Genomic DNA, 6,000 nt, shown 5'->3' on the forward strand with positions numbered 1-6,000 from the left:
ATGCCACTTCTCCCAATGAAAGGCTATCACCCTTAGTAGATGTTTGGTCTCTCATAACACTAATGGAAAAAGAACTCATTATTGAGTAGGCTTCTTCCAAGGATTAAAGAGGTACATGGTTCCCCAAAGACTGGCTTGCATAGAGCAGGCCACTAAATGTGGTAAATAATGGGCTTCTTTAGTGACAATGGCAGTAGTACCAACACAACAAGCCTAAACTTCATTCCGGATGTCATAATGATAAGTGGACAGTACAGCACACAGCACCCTTAAGTGCCACATTGAAGATCATGGGTTCAGGGACAGAGAGGCATGATTCAAACACATGGTTAAACACTTATCAGCTGTGGAAAGCAGTTAATCTCTCTAAATTTTAGCTTTCTGAAAATGGGGTTAAGAATAGCTCCTACATAACAGGCTTGTTATGAGCATTAAACAAGGTAATTCATGTGAGACAGGTTAGCACAGGGCCAGCCCATGGTAAGTACTCAGTTAATATTAGCTTCGTTAGTATTATGTGTACTGTAACAGGATGTGCCCACTTTACTGCTAGCTTCATTAACCACTTATACTAAGTATATTTGCTGTTTTAGTCAGAGCATACTCTGAAGTCAAAAAATATGCAAACTCAGGTCCAGATCTGAGCAAATGCAAGGCATATCTTGGAGTTCCCCTTTTCATAGGTTTCACAGAAATATCCCAGCCTTGACTGAACTATATTTTACTTCCTCAAATCACCTCTCACTTCTCTTTTGTTGTTAGTGTCAGTCCTGTGCCACAGATTGTTTCTAAGAGAGAACTTCCTTTGTTGTTTTTTTAGGGGGGGAGGGAGGAGGAGATAGGGGGATGTTGTGATTGATAGCACACTCTTTAACCGCAAGCAAACATTACTTGAGTTGCTTAGTGGGTGGAACATCTTAATTCACATTGTTTCTAAAGAGTGATGCTCAAACGAATTTATCTTGAGGTTGTCAGATTTCATAATTACAGTCAATTTTCAATTTTCCACATAAATAAGAGAGACTGTCAGTATAGATAACAGAAAGATTACAGATTCTACAGTTGTGGTTAACCAGCCAGCAGAGCTGAGCCAAGCTTCTATATATACCCAGTGGCCATGCCAGCTGGATTAAAATAATTTAGCTTCTCTATAATCTCCTTGAAACCCTTCTTTGATAATAGATTTGATATTTTCTCAATCTCACATAAAATGCTAAGAAATTACAGCCTTGAGTCCTTTCTTCCAGTGAAATTGTGGCTTTTATATTCCCATAAAGTGCAAATTCCAGAGCTGGCTTGTCATAGGTCTGGGCCTATCTCAGGCAATTTGTCAACCATGTGACTAAGCCATAATGCATATGGTTAATCTCCATTGCACACAAGCCCAAGAGTGATAACTATACCTCTGACCTGCTATAATACATAAAACTAGCTTCCTAAAAGTAGCTTTAATTTATAAGTAGGGGGAAAGTGGCAGCCTGAGGCAGATTATTTCAACAGTGGAACACTGAGGTTGTTAGACGTGTCTTCTTCACATTATCTCCTCTAGCTTTTACCACTGACTTTATCCCTTGGGTCTTACAGAAGAAATCTATTTTCCTTCTTTGAATATTTGGAGAACACTATTATATCCTGCCTAGCATTAAGAGCTGTATGACCTTGGCTAAATTTCTTCATCCCTCTGAACTTTTTAATTCTAGAAAGGAGGAAGTTGGAGTAGGTGACCTATGACTGACTTTTAATTTTAATATTACAGTGAAACCTTGAACTACATGAGTTTGAACTGCATGAGTCCATTTATATGTATATATTTTTTCAATAAATGTCTGTACTGCTTTCTATTAGTAGTTGGGAACCCACAGATGTGGAGGGCCGACTGTATGCATTGATCTATTCCACTTTATACAGGGGACTTGAGCATCTGCAGATTTCGGTATCCATGGGATGCCCCAGAACCAAATCTCTGACAGATACTAAAGAACAACTAACTTTGGGGGAAGTCAAAAATTACATGTGGATTTTTTATTATGGGGTGGGGTTGTCAGTCCTAGTCCTCACATTGTTTAAGAATCAACTATATACAATTCTATGAAAAATCTCTTAATGCTAGTACAGAATAGTTTATTAACTATAGATTATACTAAACAATGTGCTTATCATACACAGTATCAAATTTAATTCTCATAATATTCCTATATAGCAATTATTATTTTTATCTATAACTGAGGAAACAAAGGGTAAAACATTAAGTAAACCATGTCCTAAGTTTCTGGTATAGCCCTCCACTCTAAAGTTTCAGCCTTTATCTTACGCTTTTTTGAGAAATTTCTAAAAATCCCTGGGTTTGGTCCTCCAACTCTAACATGGGCTTAACAACAAAACCAACTTAACTTTCAATTCATCAGACAGTACAGCGTGTCCTGTGGTCATTGCCATGAGATGTGGTGAAGCTGCAGGAGTTCATTTTGTAGATCTGGATGTAAGTTCATCCCAGCAGAGTAAACTTTGGGAAGTTGATAAGAAATCAGCACCAGAATTCATATGCATGTGAGCCTCTTGCAGGACATTAAAAACCTAAATACATTGTTTCATACAAAGACCATCACTCCTCCAGCATTTGGCCACTGGGGCCTGCCTTATGCCAGTTGTTGTATTACTCACTTTTACCTAAAATTTCTCTTATTCCTCATAAAAACTCTGTGCAGTACCAGTTAGTGCATGTATAATTATCCTCATTTTACATAATATGAGATTGACATTAATAGTTGATAAATGACTTGCTTAACCAGTAAATGGAAGATCAGGATTATAGCCAAGGGCTCTGGGCTCCAAGTTCCAGACTACTTCCACTCTGCCATTATTTTCTAAAATGTGTTTCAGTCCACACTCATCCCCAAAAATGCTCTTCTGAAAAACATGCCACAGCCTTGACCAGTGTGATTTAGTTGGTTGGGCAACATCCAGCAAAGCAAAAGGTCTCCCGTCAGATTCCCCAGTCAGGGCACATGCCTAGGTTGCAGGTTTGGTCTCCAGTCAGGGTGTGTACAAGAGGCAACTGATTGAAGTTTCTCTCACATCAATATTTCTCTCCATCTCTTTCTCCTTCGTTTCCCTTCTCTCTCTAAAAATAAATTTTTTAAAACATTTTTTTAAAAGTTGCTATAGTCAACTATGTTTGATTCAGCACACTATGGGATACTTAAGAGGTTTATAGAGCTTAGCACATTCAAGGTTCTAGAAAATTCTGGACAGGAAACACATATAACAGTTTCCTTCCTGAGTTTTTCTAAACTTACTTGCAAAGGCACAGATTTTTGTATCCATAGGATGCCCTGGAACCAAATCCCCAACAGATACTAAATGGCAAGATTTCATTCTTTTTATGTCTGAGTAATATTCCATTGTATATAGGTACCACCACCTTTTTTATCCACTTGTCTATCGATGGGCACTGGGATTGCTTCCATGTCTTGGCTAATAATGCTGCAATGAACATAGGGGTGCATGTAATCTTTCCAACTAACATGTGTTAAGATCCTGAGGAGTAAAATCCCATATAACACTTTCTGAGAAATACTACAACATGCCAGGCTATGTTAAAACTACTTTCTAAAGAAAAAGATTGTCATTTTAAACTATCCTTTTTCTTTTTGTTAAAAATATATATTTTCCGATGAGGTAACAAGTAGGTCATAAACCAAGTGGTAATGGCAATTCAACAATGTTCCTGACTCATACCTGAGAGAATAGAATGTTACTGTGAAATTATACACATGAGAATACCAAATGGGAATACCAGGAGAGCATGGAAGCACGTATCACCTGTTTTCCTAGTACATTTTTACATTCTGAAGAAGTTTATTTATGCATGGAAGGCACCCTTGAGCCCTTTCCCAAATTCCTGCTGTTTGACATACTTTACATTTTTATTCTAATGTAAATCTCAAAAATGTTTAAGAGATGGAGAATTTTTTGATTCCTTGAATTCATTAATCATTCCTGGCATGTTTTAAAACTAGGATTAAAACTCATTGAACAATATAATGAGGTTGGATTTGGCAATGATATTAATTACTAAATTCAGCTCTTTGGTCCACTGCTGCTTTGAAGATGTCTGCCAATTCACACTGGTTCAGTGGCAGGCTTAAAAAATTTTTTTAAGGAATTTTTTTATTGGTAATCATGAGTTAACAAGAATCTCAGAAATTTCTCGGTTAAGTTCATTGTTTAGGAAGTGACATATTAGGACTTTCAGATGACTACATATACAGAATGACGAAAGTAGGGTGTGCATTTTATTGAAAGTAACCAGACAATAAAAGGAAGAAACACATGCTCTAGAACGCCTGTAAATATCTCTTGCTGTTTGTCATTCATGTAAGCTGTTCAATTCATCTATTGCTATATTATAAACTACACCAAAATGTAATGGAGTAAAACAACAAACCTTTCGTTATATCTCACAATTTTGTGCATCAGGAATTTGAAAAGGGTTTTGCAAGATGATTCCTTTGTTCAATGTACTGGTACCTGCGTTGGTCTTGAGTGTCCACGATGGCTTTGTCTACATGCCTGGCATCTTGATGTGATGGCTGGAAGCCTGGGCTCAGCTGGTTCCCTAACTCTTCTTCATGTAGTCTCAGGGCTTCTCTATGTTTCAGGGTCATTAGACTGCCTACTTGACAGCTCAGGGCTTCAAGAGCAGAGTTGCAAGAGACAAAAAGTAAAACTGGTTGGGCCTGGACAGTAGCTCACAGTTTTCACTGTATTATTTGGTCAGAGAATCTGATAGAATCCTACTCTCAGTAGGAGTCTCAAAGCATTTGTGGCCACTGTTAATCTGAAACACAGGCCAAAACTCTTTGGCAGAAAGGTTTGTGTCATAAAAGGAAAAAATACAGATGTGCTGCTGAACTTCTAAATGTGCTGGTCCTTTGATATCTAACTCCTTTTATTCATAAAGTCAAAGTGATTAAATAAAAGAACTATATGTTTGTTCTGACTCTCCATTGGAACATTTCTTTTATCATTTTTTGCCTCATGCAAGCACTTTCAAGGAGTTTCATTATTACTTTGTTGTTTTGTTCTTACTAGCATTAATAGCTAATATTTAAAAAATATCTCCAAATTAGTACCAAAATAAGCAATAAAGGAAAGCAAACCTACCAATATGAATAAGACAATGATCAAGATGACAATGGCCTATCTTCACTGCCTGGTGATGGTACAGGAGTGTCTTTGCATTGAGCAGGGCATTGTTTTGTTTTGTTTTGTTTTTGCTTTGGGGCCTTTGTTCTTTTCTTATCTTTCTTTAAAAACTAAAGTTTACACGCAATATTATTTTGTATTAGTTTCAGGTGTATAGCATAGTGATCAGTCATAATTTACAAAGTGTACCCCCCAATATTTCCAGTATCCACCTGATACACATAGGTATTACCATATTATTGACTGTATTCCCCATGCGCTACTTTACATCCCATGACTATTTTGTACTTCTTAATCCCTTCCCCTTCTTTATCCGGTCCCTCAAATCCTCTCCCCTTCAGCAGCCATCAATCTGTTTTCTGTATCTATTATCTATTTCAGTTATGTTTATTTTGTTCTTTGTATTCCATGTATAAGTAAAATCATATGGTATTTGTCTTTCTCTGACTGGCTTATTCACTTAGCATAATACTATTTAGGACAGATCCATCCATGCTGTTGCAAATGGTAAGATTTCGTTCTTCTTGTGGCTGAGTAATATTCCATTGTATATATGTACTACCACCTTTTTATTCACTTGTCTATTGATGGGTACTTGGGTTGCTTCCATTTCTTGGCTATTATAAATAATGCTGCAATGAACATAGGGGTGCATATATTCTTTCCAATTAGTGTTTTGGGTTTCTTCGAATATATACCCAGAAATGGAATTTGCTGGGTTATAAGGCAGTTTCATTTCTAATTTTTTGAGGACCTTGCATACTGATTTCCAAAGTGGCAGCACCAATCTTA

The sequence above is a fragment of the Furipterus horrens genome, unplaced genomic scaffold, assembly GCF_987537825.1.
Source record: "Furipterus horrens unplaced genomic scaffold, mFurHor1.1.pri manual_scaffold_2, whole genome shotgun sequence".
Lineage (NCBI taxonomy): Eukaryota > Metazoa > Chordata > Mammalia > Chiroptera > Furipteridae > Furipterus > Furipterus horrens.